General features: G+C 38.3%; 1 protein-coding gene across 5 annotated transcripts in view; it reads right to left on the bottom strand.

Annotated features, from left to right (window-relative positions):
* ptprua (protein tyrosine phosphatase receptor type Ua) overlaps positions 1-17,567 on the bottom strand; it is a 558,925-nt gene that overhangs the window by 468,984 nt on the left and 72,374 nt on the right. The gene's annotated exons all lie outside the window — the stretch shown is intronic.

Genomic DNA, 17,567 nt, shown 5'->3' with positions numbered 1-17,567 from the left:
ACTGTATGTTGCATTATGAGCAAAACACCCATGAGCAAAACACCCATGATTAATTAAGAGAATGAATATATGTCTTTTACGCATTTCTGGCTGCGTGAAGTATACTTTTCCCGCCGTTACGATAGCAAAGACGAACTGACACGCCCTAAATCAAGCTGCGTGGTGCACTGTTGACGGTCTATTGCTTTGCATTGAGAATGCCCATTCAGCATGTTAGCATAGGCTAACCCTGCAGTCACACTAGCTAATCACAAGTTGCTCATGTTGTCCTAAGTTTGTCTGTTGTGAGTTTTGTCATGTCAGCTCGCACTGTCGCACTGTTTATCAGCATGTCCAGTTAGCACGGATGCTAACGAGAAATCCGCTACCCTCATCCATGCATCATTTTCCTGCAAATTTCCTCTTTCTCATCCTCTCTTTCTTTCCAAGGTGGAATATGCAGCTAGACTAGCATTTCATTTCTCCTTTAAAGCTCTCGGTTGAACTCAGTAACTCAGCCCTTAAAATATTATAATTTAAAAAGGATTAAAATTTAAAAAGAGCCGAGTATTACCAGCCTGTAGCCTGCTAACCCCATCGAACACTGCTGGAGCTGCATTAGCATTAGTGCTAGCAGTTAGCCGCTAATGCTAATGCTGCTGCACCCAGCCTTAGTGATAATCTGGAAATCTAAGCTTACTGTAAATAAACCCAAATAAACAGTTTACTCACCTAAATAAACAGTTTTCATGTTCCTTACTAGCGTCACATAATGCACCTTATAATCTGGTGCAGTTTATGTATGGAAATAGACCAAAAAATAGGTGTTCATTGATAGTATGCCTTATAGTCCAGTGTGCCTTATAGTGCGAAAAAAGGTATAAAAAAAATTATAATAATAAAAAATGTATAATATTTATATTTAAACAGAATATTGTGGTGAATAATGCAAATCATTTTTAAGTGACTGACATCACTAATTTAAATATAATTTTATTTTGCCAATCTAACACTGATACTTTAATTTGCATTTAAATACCTATTATTAAAAGCTTAATAAAACCTGGTAGGTCACATGGTTTATACATATGTGCACTGTTTGATATTTGCACTGATAATTTTAATGTTTAATGTGTTAGTTTCAACTAAATTAAAATGAAAAAATGCCTTAAATATATTGTTTCCAATAATATATTGAGTTAACATTTCATAACATTTAAAGCTCACCTTCCGTCGTTTTTTCTTTCATTTTAAAATGTCTAGTTGTGGTCTCTAGTATGAATGAATGACATGTGAGCCGTTTTTGTAAAAAAAAAGTGCTCAGGTGTCTCTGTATAGCTCTTTTTTAATGGACTGTTTTAGGGGTGTGTCCAAAATGACCGGATTCCAGCTTTGCTCATGAATATTCATACATGCAAACAGCATGCAAATATCTCTCCTCTGATTGGCTAGGAGCACTGCGACGCCCCTCCACCGCTCTGCCGCTCACTGCCTCCCACCTCCTAACTGATGAGCGGTGATGTTGCGTCGCTTCAGCTCCGCCTCTGGGAGTTTCTCGAGCCAAGGTGGGCTGGTCTGTGAGTTTCTGCCTACGTAGGCAGAAAGATAATTCAAAATTCACCCGTTTTTCGGAGGGGGGGAGGGGGGATTTCTTTGCTTAGCTCCTGCAGACAATGGGGGCTGCAAAACAGTTTAATGTGCAGGTGTACACATTCAACTCGGAGAGACCTACTGTATTCCACAAAAAACAAGAAAAATCGGATTTTCGCGGAAGGTGAGCTTTAAGAAGTAAAGGCCAGAACAATATAAGAACACATCTAATAAAATATTGTACGGGTGTGTCCTCCAGTCACTGCCAAGACACACTTAGCCAAACTCAGCTAACCTTGAGCATCATACTGAAAGACAAATCTGATTCTTAAAAAATGTTGTTATTTAAGAAGATGTTTATATGATGTGATTATGCCTCATTAAGCAGTTGCCTCTGGAACATACTGGAATACCCTGTGCTGTTATTACAGAATGTTCTGGAAGGTTATGGAGAAAGCTAACTTTACGTTTTCGGGGAAAATGTATTACAGTAAAAAATCTAAATAAAAAGTCATATTTATTTCTCTTTTATTATTATTGCATTTAATTCCTGGCAACAATCCCAAAAAACAAGCCCCCGAACCATGTTAGCTGATTTTTATTATGCCAGTCATAAATGAAAAAATTGAAGAAAGTGACATTGTACCATCTCTCTCTCTCTCTCTCTCTTTCTCCCTTTCTCTCTCTCTCTCCTGTCTCACCCACACCTCTTCTCACCTCACCTTCAATACGCCTTCATAAAATATTCAGTCAAGTAGTATCACCAGTTGCATCCGAGCACAAAGGGACAGAGCGAAGAGAAAAAGAGCCCGGAGGGACGAAGAGAGAGAGAGAGAGAGAGGGAGTGAGGGAGTGAGCGCGAGAGCCTGAGGCATACAGGTACAGGTCACTTTCACTCCATTAATTGAAGGTTTGAGATATGCTGCTCTTTCTCTCTCGCTCGATTCCTCCCCTTAGGGTGGCTTAACTTATATGTGGAGTTGATAATGAAAGTTGGGGAGGAATATATCCTGATGATTACTTTGTTCCCAGCAGCCATTGCTGCTACTGCTTTCAGAGGTGTTCCTCAATCATACCTGACCGACTTGTCCCTGTTGTTCAGCAAAAAATCTCCAAATGTAGTTAATCAGATGTTACGGTTGCTGCCTGAGATCAGGGGTGTGTTTCCCAAAATGTTCTTAAGGCTACATTAGTACATGCTTTTTTCTCATTTCGAGTCCAGGCGCAAGGTGTACTTTTCCCGTCGTTATGATAGCAAAGACAAACTGAAATGCCTTAAATCATGCTAGCATACGCTAAGAAGTTTGTAACCTCGTACTTAAGAACATTCCTAAAATTACAAGCGTCTCCTAGAAATCTTTGTAAATTATGAATTTCTTAAGCTTGTTCTTTTTCTCTCTAGTTTATTTTCAGAAAAAAAGTCATCACAACACATAAACTACATCAAAAATACAATCTCTTGTTGATATACCATTTATTATGGCTGCCTGGTGGATGCCATGGTGTTTCCAGGTGGTTGGTCTGGTCTTTTACAGAGGCTTGTTTTCTTCAATTGCATTTTTAGTAGTTTTTATTTTTTTTATCACATTTTTGTCTTTATATCTGAAATCTCTTTTAAGTCTCAATTCCACAATTCCAAAAAACGTTATCTATCATAAGACCCAGTCTTTTACCTGTAAAATTTCATATCTTTGTTTCAATAAAAAAAAACTGGGTGCAAAAACGATGCTTCGCAGAAAACCGTACGTTTTTTAGCTTAGCACGATAATTCCGATATCAGCTTATCGCACAAGGAATGTACATGACCTCAATCATTTTTGCTGACCTCAGCCTATTAATATGAACGAGCTAGTAATAAAAAACTAGTTTTTTATGTATTAATATTTTATGTATTGAGGATAATTAAATATTTATATTCCAATTTTAATGTCAGAATTTTCTTAATAAATTAGCAGGTAATTGGTTTTCAAATGCATTTTCAAGTTGCACTATTATACTATTATTTTATTCTATTATATTATATTTCTAATATATATGACTAAAAATTACAATACTATTGGTAATCACAATTATATATATATATATATATATATATATATATATATATATATATATATATATATATATATATATGCACACTGCAATCAAAGCTAAAGGCGCTCCATAGAAATACAGCTCTTTTGATTTGATTTCACCAAATTGAAAACCTCAAGAAGAACATAAATGATCACAAGCCATCAAACCAAACTGAACTGCTTGAATTTTTGCAGCAGGAGTGGCATAAAGTTATCCAAAAGCAGTGTGTAAGACTGGTGGAGGAGAAGATGCCAAGATGCATGAAAACTGTGATTAAAAAACAGGGTTATTCCACCAAATATTAATTTCTGAACTCTTTCTGAACTCTTCTGAATATGAACTTGTTTTCTTTGCATTATTTGAGGTCTGAAAGCTCTGCATCTTTTTTGTTATTTCAACCATTTCTCATTTTCTGCAAATAAATGCTTTAAATTACAATATTTTTATTTGGAATTTGGGAGACACGTTGTCTGTAGTTTATAGAATAAAACAACAATGTTCATTTTACTCAAACATATACCTATACATAGCAAAATCAGAGAAACTGATTGAGAAACCAAAGTAGTCTCTTAATTTTTTGCAGAGGTGTATTAAATTGTTTTGTTTTTTTTTGGACAGGCAGTGTATTAAGAATGTTTCCAACATTCAGAGTTTCAGAGCTAGTTTGGTGTTGCTTCCTTCATCTTCAGGACCTTTTACCTTCAGAAAATAAGTTAAAGGCAGAAAAATGTCCAAAAAATAAAAAAAGGAAATACCATGTTAATATTGCTCTTTGGAATGCACATCACTAAGATAAGCAGAGCTGCTCCATCCTGACCCAAGAGCTCTACCACCCTGCAGGAGTTCAGCTACAACCCTAACTTAATAAAACTATTCCAAATAATGAGGCCTTCAAAGGGCATGCCAATATTAGAACCGTGTGTTATATCTGAACTCTCCAGATTTCTGCTCTTCTCTGGGACCAGGACTGTGCTGCAGACCAGAAGACATTTTAAACGTAAATATAGACTTCATTTTTGCCTCAAGTGCGTCAGAAAAGCAAGCAAACTTTAAAAAGCCTTTTAAACTATTCACAGCACTGTGCAAATGCCCCACAGCATCATTTGTTTAATTTGTTTAAGTGCAGGTCATCCTTTTTCAGTGTTGGATGAAAAAGCAGACAACATTTAACAGAAAATTACACAGAACAACTTCATATCAGATGTTTCAGCTTTTAGCTGTAATTACAGCTGTCAATCATCTCAGCAGACTCGCTTTCCGTTCCTCTGCAGAAATCAGCGGGGAGCTGCGAGCACACACCTGCAAAGTTCAGTTTTTAGAAGATATTTAGAAATATGTTCTGCTCTTTACCATCCAATCAATCCCAAAGACCTGGGCTTTAATGATGCTGAAGTCTGAACTCAAGTCAGTCCTTTGTTCTGTGAGGAGCAGCATCTTCAGAAGGTCTGATTTAATCAGATGTTCTTCTTTTGTGTCTGCATGTGTATCTTTCTCAGTAAGAGCTTCAGGATCAGCTCCACATCCTTTCAGACCCACAATGTTCAGTCATGTTCTCACCGCTGAATGATTGACAGAAACACCTGTGGGTGTTTTCAGATCTGAAGTGAGAGTGGAGCTGGATTTTATCCTCTCTCTCTCTCTCAGAGATGAAAGCTTTAAGTGCTGTTCATCTGACAGAGGCAGTTTGGGTGGTCCAGCAGGTCAAGCAAATAGTATTAGAGGTTTAGATGGTTTTTTTTTTTTTGTTTTTTTCTGAACTTTTGAAAACTTCTGTTTTATCTTTTTCCTCTGACTCACCTCTCATTTATCATCTTTTTTTGAAAAGGATGAATGGAAGAATAGAAATGCTCCCAAATGCCTTTTAAAATCTTCTTTCAACAACTTGGATAGAAAATTTTAGATCTCTTATAAAGTTACTATTTTATGAGGTTATCGAAGTCAGTGGTTCCCAACCTTTTGCAACTCATGACCTCCATTTTTTATGTGAAGCAGGGGTGCAACTACATACTTTTTGAGGTGTATACAAACACACTATCGGTTATGTAATATAAAAACAGCGTTGGCAACCCCTGTTCTATAACTTATTAGTTTTATGATTCACCATGTACTTACTTACTTGTTATGATCCGTTGTATTGTAAATACAGCACCTGTCCTGCAGGTGCGCCACAATGAGGAAAAAAAACATGCTGGGGCGCGTTCTCTATTGGGCGCGTTCTCAAGCGCCTGTGTTTGGGAAGAAGTGACAGGAGGGTAGATGGGGAAGGAGTGTATGGGCGCCTGATTAGTGCTGTGCTTCTGTTTTTTGATGTGTGTTATCAGGGCCAGTTAATTATATTAGTTTATGAGCTGATCAGTTGGATCCGGTGGAAAAGATATAATTTCAGGGCAGAGACCAGGGTTAAGAAACTCATTTCAATTAAGTATAGTACTAAATTGTGGTTATCTACAACATCCAGCTTCTAGCTAACTGGTTATCCAAATACATTTTCGTTAATTATAGCTTACAGTAATCCTGCAATCCTAAATTAATAAAAACACAGTATTCATTTGAAAATGAAATAGTTATTGGCTGACCAGGTACATCAGGGCAAGTTAAACATATATAGTTTTATTTTCTCAAACCTTGATCTGTGTGTTTTGATACAGAGACGAGTCTTTTTAACCAGCTATCAGAAACATATCATCACAGTTTACATGGTTAGTTCAGTAACCTTTCTTTTAGAAAAATCATCGTATATCCAGATATGTTTTAACATCATCACTGAAATCCGGTGCAAGAACTCAAAAACCCTCAAAAATCCTCCCCAGCGAGGGCTGGGGCGGGGTCTTTCCTACTAGCCCACCGCGCTCCGCAAAACCAGCAAGCTGATTGTCTGTTTCTCCAGAAAGGCGGAACTTTATCCTTGAACTGGCTCCGTGATTGGCGTTAAGAGATTTTCCATTCACAGTGGACAGCGGTCTGTCTCCTCACTAATAATACAGCTGAGCTGAGCGAAGTGATTCTGGACTACTGGAAGCCCAGGCCAGGCGACACCCCTGTGTTTTATCATACATGAACAAACAGCTCTTACAGAAAATGCCGACTAGAAATCATTTTCCGGCATCGATTTGGCGCCCCCTCTAGCGCAGCGCCCCTATGCGTCGCATACGCTGCATACCCCCTTTTTGCGCCACTGATGTGGAGCTTCAATTTTAGCCTTTGTGGAGCTTTTAATTTGACCTGGAGCTTTTAGTTTTAGCCTTAATTTTAACTGCGTGGAGCTTTTTTTTTTATTCATGCCAAACCACTTAACTGGACCTAAACATGTTTTATTTAGCAAATAAATATATAAAAAATGTATCAACATATTATTTTTTTACATTTGCAGAACTATTTCTATATTTAAATATAAATTTATATTTTTACTAGAATCAAAATAGAATCAAATTCGTTTTGGCCTATGGCCCCTTTGCAGTACCTCTGCGGACCTTTTGGCATGACTTCTGGCATGTCGGTGTATCTTGTAACTGGCAAAGACCTTTTTGATTTCCTTAATCATATCACATTATATATCACACTTTTAACAATAGAGAATAGAGAGAAATAAATCCAAAACTTAATAACAAGATAATAAGCTAATAAGAAGCATTTATTTCACGCCTACACTTCAGATGCATTCTGCTCATGTCTGACAATCTACATTTTAATTTATATTTAATCACAGAATTTGTACAGATAGCATTTTTTATTAATTAACGAATGTACCAGTTACAAAGTGGGCATCTTAAGCCATGTATATACAACTACGTATATATAAATTACATTTATAAACCTGAAATACATTTTCATACTGAACGAGCACAAAAACAGCCTGTTGTATTATGCATTTTTTTTTTTACAGAGAACTGTACAGTATGTCACACACACACACACACACACACACATACACACACAAACAAAACACTCTGCAATACAAATGTGTGAAGATGCGATGGAGATTTCGTGTGGACGTGCATAAGTGTGTGGGAGGAAGTGTGGACTGTTAAGAGCTTGCTCCTTAAAAATACTCTCATGCACACGGCAGTAACCCCAGCCTTGGGCAGACTGAGCATTACAGGCTATTGCAGGCAGAGGGTTGATGAGCTGACAGCCAGAAACCTCGACTGTCTCAAAAACCTGCAACATCCAGCCGAGCTCACGCTAAGGATAGGTGTGCTCCCTGTAGAGCTCCCTCTCCAAACACACCAGCCTATTTCTCTTTCTTTCTATTGTACAAGTGATTGTATATATAAAACCTTCATGTTTAAAGCTTTAAAGTTTAATGAGTTAGTCTCCTTACATACATACATTTTAAAGGAAACATATATACAGGGGTTGGACAATGAAGCTGAAACACCTGGTTTTAGACCACAATAATTTATTGTCTCGACGAACAGTTCTGGTGGAAACAGGAGAGTTGAGGTGCACATTGAATTCTGCCGTGATTTGATCAGCTGTGGTTTTATGTTTTTTTGGATACAATTCGGGTTAGCACCCGAACATCCCTTTTAGACAGCTTCCTCTTACAGCGTCCACAGTTAATCCTGTTAGATGTGGTTCATCCTTCTTGGTGGTATGCTGACATTACCCTGGATACCGTGGCTCTTGATGCATCACAAAGACTTGCTGTCTTGGTCACAGATGCGCCAGCAAGACGTGCACCAACAATTTGTCCTCTTTTGAACTCTGGTATGTCACCCATAATGTTGTGTGCATTGCAATATTTTGAGCAGAACTGTGCTCTTACTCTGCTAATTAAACCTTTACACTCTGCTCTTACTGGTGCAATGTGCAATTAATGAAGATTGGCCACCAGGCTGCTCCAATTTAGCCATGAAGCCTCCCACACTAAAATGACAGGTGTTTCAGTTTCATTGTCCAACCTCTGTACCTTTTTTACACAAGTAAGTATAGGTCTATAGGCTATACTAAACATGTTCATGAAGTTCTTTGTACAAAATCCTCATCTCACCAGCTTTATTCCTGCCAGTCTCTTTCAGAATGAGTCGTTTAAGGGCTCTGTCACTTTTATGCAAATATGCTGTTGCTGGCCACACCGTACATAAGCACAAAACTCATTATTTGACTTAGTACTGACTACTGCTGACTTGCTATAGACAGTAACTACAGATCCCTCAGTCAGACGAAGTCTGCTGGCCAATCTGTTTAGTGTCTGATAAAATTCAACTAAAATAACCAAAAAAGGGGTATTTTCAGTTAATCTAGTGGTGGGGTTGATGGGTGAGGAGTGGTGCCAGGGTGGTTCTATGCACATTTTTTGCACATTCTTGACCACAACTTCTTTCATCTGATTCACAGAAAAGGGAGGAATATTTTTTTTCATGATTGGAGTGTTTATAGGGGCAGTCAAGTGGAAAGACAAAAGCACACAAGAAGTGAGTTTAGCATAATGTGCTCACTATTAAGGAAACATATGAAATGCCACATTGTCTTCTTTTATTAATAAAAGAGGCTGAAATACTTTTTTACAAGTTTTAAAGTGTGTTCACTTCACATTCCACTAATTATTATATAATATTTAAAAAATGATTATACTGTATATCCTCCTATTTAGTCTAAAGCTATTTACTTGTCCCCATTTTACATTTTTGTAAAACATTGAGTCTGTTCACATTCACTTAATAATCCAATTACTGCAGAAAAAACTACATTTTGTCAGTAAACAGTTCAATGTGTTTACATGCAGTTGGGTAATCAGAACATGGGTAATGAAAAAAACTCTGGGTTTACATTAATAAGGCAATAATCAGATTTTAGAAGCATGTCACTTGCAGACTACTGTAGATTTTATTTTTATTTTTTAATGATTTCTAATAGTACACAATTCTGTCTCTGATTACTGAGCTAAAATATTTTGTTTTTTTTTTCTGATTTCTAGATCTTCATCTGATCTAAGAAATTGTATATGTGAGTATGATGTTTACATGACCAGTTGAAGAACTGCAGGAATATAAATGCCCTTCTTTAGTTTCAGCAAGTATATAAAATACTTAATGCAGTTTTCAGAGTGATTAAACGCTTCAGAAGTCAGCACCACTCTGAATAATAGTTACTCAGTTTCTTATGTTGTCTCACAACACAAAAAAGAATTCCCCTTTTAATGATTGATTGTTTTCAGAATAATGCTAATATGTAATACAGTGTGGACCGTCAGAGATGGACTCATTTACATATATGAGGCTTAAAGGCAAACTAAAAACAAATCAATATAATTCTACCAGATGAACAGAAGTAGGAAAATGATAATGTAACTATAAAAAATAATCCATGTACTGTACTGATAAACCTAAAAGTGGGCCTTGGGGAAAATAATATAACAAGAAAATGCAGAATATTAGCAATGTGCGCACTGGAGCTGTGAGACTAATGTAGCTAGTATTGGAAGCTTATTATCACGTAAATTGCATTCCTAAATTATCACGCTTGTGCCCGAAACCACATGAAGTTAATAAGTTATATCAAATAGGCATTCTAAGGCATAAAATAGACAAAAATATGGACAAAATCCAGGCTCACGGCCATTTGTACAGTTTTAAGACGTGCTTCATAGTTTTGTTCAGTTTAATCCCTTCTGAAAAATCAAGATCATGAGGAGCTTTTGGATGGTCTAAGCTGGTGTTCGATGGTCAATGTGGTTGGAAGACTGGTTTATAACCAGGTTTATAACCAGCTTATAACTAGCATAGTGTATGCTGTATTTGATTTTGGCCATGCTTGGTCATGATGGTCAACCAGCTTGCTGATTCTGGTCATGCTGGTCAATCAGCTTGGTCATTGATTAATTAGCCTGCTTAAGCTTGGTCATACTGGTTGTCTGGCATGGTTATATGGTCACATCATGCCTACAGACCAGCTAAACCATTCTATTGAAATAAAAACTTGCCATATACTAGTCCACAGATACGCTGGTCAACCATCATGAGCTGGCCAGTCTATTTGTATTCCTGCAGTCAAGCCTATATCAGAATAGTAATGTACAACACAAATTGAAGTAAATGTGTAATTGTAGAAGACATCTCATTAGCACAATGCTAAAACAAAAGCTATATGCTTCAACAGTTGTTCCATCAATGCTCAACTAGCTTAAGGACTTTAAATACATACATCTACAGCTCTGGAAAAAAAATAAGATACCACTTCAAAATGAGGAGTTTCTTTGATTTTACCAAATTGAAAACCTCTGGAATATAATCAAGAGGAAGATGGATGATCACAAGCCATCAAACCAAGCTGAACTGCTTGAATTTGAATTTGAACCAGGAGTAAAGGCATTAAGTTATTGAAAAGCAGTGTGTAAGACTGGTGGAGGAGAACATGAGAACATGCCAAGATGCATGAAAACTTTGATTAAAAACCAGGGTTACTCCATCAAATATTGATTTCTGAACTCTCAAAACTTTATGAATATGAACTTGTTTTCTTTGCATTATTTGAGGTCTGAAAGCTCTGCATCTTTTTTACTTTGTTGCTTTTTCAGCCATTTCTCATTTTCTGCAAATAAATGCTCTGAACGAAAATATTTTTATTTGGAATTTGAGAGAAAATGTTTGTCTCTTATTTTTTTCCAGAGCTGTATTTGGGTTAATCATGACTTCCTCTTGGTAGGTTCACACATATAAAACAGTCTAACAATGCTTTATTGTGATGTCATGCATAAACGTAGCATGAATCGATGTGACTTTATAAGAACATTTTCAACTTTAACTTCCGAGGGTTCGTTTGTTTTCAGCTGTTTGTCGGGTTAACCAAGGCCCAGGAAGGATACATCAGTTGTGACCTGTTTATTGCACTGAACATCAGTTCCATTTCTCGGCTGTATATGAAGGGTCCTTTATTTTTTAGAACATGCCAAAATAGGCAGCCTACCTCAGCTGCAGTGCTGCTTTGCAGTAATGGGAAAACTATGCACATAAGATATTTGGTCATATCATCACCCTACGGTGTTTAGGCCCAACACAGAGATCTGCGAAGTCACAGTTCAGATCAGAGACTGAACAGCATCTCTTTTACGGTGTTTGATGTAATGATGCATGTTGTGTCAGACCAGCCAGCCTCAATGAGCTGGCGACATCCGACAGCATGTTTGCATAAACAGTCTAGCAGATTTATGTGCCTTTCTCTCTCTCACACACACACACATACACACACACACGTGTACAAGCACACACGCGTGGCAGTAATGGAGAGTAGCAAGGAGAAGTAATGATGTCAGGTGGCCAGGGGAGAAGAACAGCTAGCATCATTATCTCCTACTGAGCCATGGCCTTCACTGTGCGTTAGTGTCAAAGAGGCACGCCAGGGAACAGGACGGGATAGAGGCGTCAAGTGTACTTGTGCATGTCTCTCTCAGTGTGTGTGTGTGTGTGTGTGAAATCAAGATAAGCATGCGTCATTTCCTAATTTAACCATCGCCACCCTCCTTCCGCGCAGACAGAATATGAAGCACAGCTATTTTCATAAAGGTCGAAAATATCCGTGTCCCCAGCCATCATTACCCTAAATACATACTTGGCTAATTGTGCTATATGTGGTCGGACCGACGCTTCTGCAGAGGAAGCCGCCGCCTCCTCATCCGCTTCCTTAATACATTCTTCATACAGAGAGCCTCACTTCCTCATTATGAATCCAAAAAACCCACCTCATCAGGACCACACGGCCTGTATGCTAGCCAAGCCAAGCTAGCCCATTAGCCCGCATTGATCAAAGGCATCTAATCGGCATGCCAAGACCCACGTCGGGCAGATAATAGCCTACACCGGTGGCGCTAAACACGGCAGTTTTTACCCCCATCAATATCAGCCCGTTCCATCACTTTTTAATCCATAAAACAAAAGCACAGAGAGGGAGCGCTAGCAGACCCCGGCCATTAATTCATGCTAATAGGGACAAGAGCCGCAGACAAATGGCAATCTATTCACATTAGTGCCAGGTCACTGTGTCAGGGAGAAAAAAGAGTGAGCGAGACCTTCATTACCTCCCGTGTCACCTGAAAAAGCAGCCCAAAACAGGCTTTTTCAACTAATTACCGCCTAATCAATCACCGCCTTTAAAACCACTGACCTTAAGGTTTCTTCTTGTTCGATAGATTTCAGACTCGGCTAATCACTCGTATATCTAAGCTAAGGTAAATGATCCTGCATGTAAATTAGTCCATTGTGTATAGCCTGTTTATAGACTTGAAGAACTTGAAGACTCTGCTCAAAAACTAGCCAACAAAATAAAATGAATGGTTACGTGTTAACGTGTGGTCAGTAATGGGTAAATTGCACACCTACTGCTTCCCTTGGATGTTGTAGCTAATTCTCTAGCTTCACCCGTGGAATCGTACCCTGATTACCCATTACCCGTGGTTACCACCACTAGAAACACTTAAGGGCTATGGGATTCATTGTTATCTAGAGTCACCAAATCTAGGTTCACCAAAGGGCTGGGTGACAGGTCATTGTCTAGAGTCACCAAAGGGAAGGTGGACAAATTGTTATATAGAGTCCCCAAAGAGCTCAAAGAGCTGAGGAACATATCATTATCTATAGTAACCAAAGGTCTGGGGACAGATCGTTATCTAGATTTACCAAATATATATTATTATCTAGAGTCACCAAAGAGCTGGAGGACACATTGTTATTGTTTGCCACTGGTATACCTCTGCCACCCACCTCAAATGGGGCAGAGATGCTCCTTAATGGTTACAAGGTGTGGGCAGTAATAGATAAATTGCACATCTACTGCTTCCATTGAATGTTGTAGCTATTTCTCAAGCTTCATTCTTGGAAGCAAACCCTGATTCCCCTTTATCCATGGTTACCACCACTAGAAACACTAGGCTAAGGGGCTAAGGGACTTCTAGAGTCACCAAAAGTCTGGGGCATACATTGTTGTCTAGTGTCACCAAATCTAGAGTCACTAAAGGGCTGGGGAACACATTGTTTTCTAGAGTCACTAATTCTAGAGTCACCAAAGGGCTGGGGAACACATCGTTGTCTAGAGTCACCAATTCTAAAGTCACCAAAGGGCTGGGGGACACAATGTTGTCTAGAGTCACCAAATGGCTGGGGAGCACATTGTTGTCTAGAGTCACTAAATGGCTGGGGAACACATTGTTGTCTAGAGTCACCAAAGGGCTGGGGGACAAATTGTTGTCTAGAGACACCAAAGGGCTAGGGAACACATTGTTGTCTAGAGTCACCAAAGGGCTGGGGGACACATTGTTGTCTAGAGTCACCAAATGGCTGGGGAACACATTGTTGTCTAGAGTCACCAAAGGGCTGGGGGACAAATTGTTGTCTAGAGTCACCAAAGGGCTGGGGCACACACTGTTGTCTAGAGTCACTCCTATCTAGAAGGGATAGGACACAGATTGTTAAGGGATAGGGGCACATAGATGTCTAGAGTCACCAAAGGGTTTGGGACATGTTATCTAGATTCACCAAAGGGTTTGGGACATGTTATCTAGAATCACTAAAAGGCTGAAGGACACATCATTAGTTAGAATCACTAAAAGGATGGAGGACACATTGTTATCTATAGTTGCCAAATGGAAAGGTGGACACATCGTTATCTAGAGTCACCAAAAAGCTAGGGAACACATTGTTATACAGTGTCAACAAATCAACAAATGATGGGGCTACATCACTGTCTATAGTCAGCAAAAGGCTGAGGGACAGATAATTATTTAGTCACCAAAAGGATGGAGGACACATCTATATCTAGAACGACCAAAGGACTTATCCATATTATATCAGTTTTCAATTAGTTTTTGTACTGTTGTCTTTTGCAAATGTAGCCCATAGGCGAAATTTGACTTTTCCAGATGACTGACATACTATTAATGTTTAAATCACTTATAAAGAATACACTGAAGAACACAAAGAAAACACAGAAGCAAAACTGATCTCTGACCAGTGTAGAAGGCAAGCACTGAGCAGCACACAGCGTGGCCACAGAAACGCATTCAGCCTGAGACTGTGTGAGGGATTTATGAGTTGGTTTGAGACAGGGGGTGATGCTTCTTTCATCAGGGACACTGCTATGTCCACCCATCCTTCTCTCAGTGAAGAAGGGCAATTCATCAGCCCTTCCCAGAGCAGAAGGTGTGATCAGCAGGAAAAGAGGTCAGGGTAGAGGCAGCCTGTGGGAGAGTGTGTGCAGGCGAGTGTGAGACTGGGTTCAGGCAGCATCACTGAAGCATTACCGTGGGTCATCTACAGAGGCTGAGGGTCATCTGTAGCAGCTTGTGGGGAGATGCTACTGCTATAAAAACACACAGGTATCTAGTTCCTTCTACATTCAGTTATAGGAGAAAAATATTTGAATTGGTATAAAAACTTTATATTATGACATAAGAGAAGTATATGTTAATTGCAAACTTCAGGGTTAAATTTCAGAGCTTTAGGATGCCACAATCATCTAAGCTATTTAAATGAAATATAAATTTAAAGAGGAATATTACTGTACGCAAATGCATAGGGTGTTTACATGTTTTGTGGCTATATGTGTTTGTTTATACAGTTCTGAAAAAAAAATAAGAGACACTTCAGTTTCTGAATCAGTTTCTCTGATTTTGCTATAGGTTTAAGTTAAATGAACATTGTTGTTTTATTCTATAAACTATAGACAAAGTTTCTCCCAAATTTATTTGCAGAAAATAAAAAATGGCTGAAATAAAAAAGATGCAGAGTTTTCTAACAACTTTGTATTTATAAAGTTTTAAGAGTTCAGAAATCAATATTTGTTGGAATAACCCTGGTTTTTAATCACAGTTTTAATGCATCTTAGCATGTTCTCCTCCACCAGTCTTACACACTGCTTTTGGATAACTTTAAGCCACTCCTGGTGTAAAAATTCAAGCAGTTCAGCTTGGTTTGTGGCTTGTGATCATCCATCTTCCTCTTGATTATATTCCAGAGGTTTTCAATATGGTAAAATCAAAGAAACTGATTATTTTTAAGTGATATCTTATTTTTTTGCCAGAGCTGTATATACTGTATATATACAAAATGAAGAAATATATTGTGATAATTACTTTTTGGCCTATCCTCTAGCCCTATTGCAAATATATGCAGGATAGTCACAGGTGTATTTCATATTTCACTCATTTTCAAATGGTGTGCACCAAACCCATGAGTGTTACTTTGGCCCCTTTTGTAAATAAATTGTAACAATAATCTACAGATGCAGAGATTAGGAGTGGGAATCACACAGGGTATATCACAATACTATATTTTCAGGGTATGTTGCCCACAATAATGAGGCTATCACAATACTGCGATTCTGCACTATATATCGCAAGATAATTCTCTACGATACTTCAAGGCATTTGTGTCACTGAAGAGGATAAAATACCCCTAAATACCAGAAATATAGATTTATTGGTGCCAGTTTAATAGAATTTAACAACCAACATTCTTAACCACAGGTTTATCCTTTTTTATTTAATAAAATTATTATTGTTTCAGTAATGAAACAATAACTTTAGAAAGTCAAATTGGGAGTCGAGTCATAAGGAATTTAGTTTGTCTGTGTTTCAATTTAAAAAAGAGTATATTTGACATCACCTGTTGATAATGTATCGCAAACCAAAATCATATGATATATCGCAATAACAATATTTTGTCCCACCCATAGAATAGACACAATTTCCTAAAATATAGCACCATTTTGCTATTGTTTGTATTATTATTGTTGACACATACTGTGTTGTGTATTTCCTTACGGAAATCAGTATTAGTTATCCATATTTAATAAAACTGAATTTGGGAATAAATAAAGTTAAAGATTTCATAGTGCCCTACACCCTGCACTTTAGAGGCCAGTGCTCTGCGTTCGTTAAATCACCAGATAACACTCTCTGTCAAAATGTAGATGGATAGAGTGAAGATTTATTACCTACATAAAAAAATGCCTTTTCTGCCACCTGATCTACTGCTCTCATAACAAAGAAGATTTTATATGCGATGTCCTTGTGTTTACTGACTAAAAAAGGCCTTGATTGTTTCTAAATTGATTTTTAATGCATTTCAGTTCCTACAGCAGTTAACATTTTAAATCTACTCCCCAACAGTGTTTACTTTCAGCTCCCATTAAATCTAATCAAGACTGTTAATCTGAACGATAGATCTTCCCAATGAAAAAATTATGTTCCCATTTACAGAACATACGATACTAATGCTTACACACAGGCTCGCGCGGCATTGCTCGCTTTAACAGAGCAGATGACGCTCAATTATGAAAGTAGCCACGGGCAGCCGAAGTCGAAGCCACAGCTTTTTTAACGCTTGGACTTTCTATCTGTTTCACGATCCTTCGGCAGAGCATCACGTAAGTGTTTACCAAAGCCCTGGGGCCTCGCAATAAAGCGTTAGCAGAAAAAGTCAACTCCGACGCCTCCGCCCCGCCAATTCAGCGCGATTAAGAGAGAAAGCGAGAGTCTGCGGGTGAGAATGTTGAAGGATCGTTTTCCATCTCCAGCCTCTTGCCGCACAGTAAGCCAATAAGGGTATTAGAAGCCTGGTAAACAAAAGCATTGATGAGTCCCAAGGCTAAGTTGATTAGCACAGCTGAAGTAGACCTCTAATGACTATTAGCTCGCTGCTAATCCTCTCCAATGCTCCTCCATAACTCTCACACTCTCAGCCTCAGCCATGTTATTGGTGGACTGATAAAAAAGAAAGGAATAATAATTGAATTACTCAGTTCAAAAGCTGAGAAACAGAGCATGGGAAAAAAGATCGTTTAAATGAATATGCCTGCCCTGGTTGCGCTAATGTGAAAATCCTTTTAGGACGAGGTGGGGCTTTTCCGTATTTAATCTCTAGAATTTGAATACAACACAAAAAGTATATTTTTGGATTGGTTCACAGGACTGTATGAATGAAAAGAGA

This window comes from Astyanax mexicanus, chromosome 3 (genome assembly GCF_023375975.1).
Source record: "Astyanax mexicanus isolate ESR-SI-001 chromosome 3, AstMex3_surface, whole genome shotgun sequence".
NCBI classification, from domain to species: domain Eukaryota; kingdom Metazoa; phylum Chordata; class Actinopteri; order Characiformes; family Acestrorhamphidae; genus Astyanax; species Astyanax mexicanus.
Note: the sequence above shows the minus strand (reverse complement) of the source record. Positions and strands in the feature narration are given on the sequence as shown.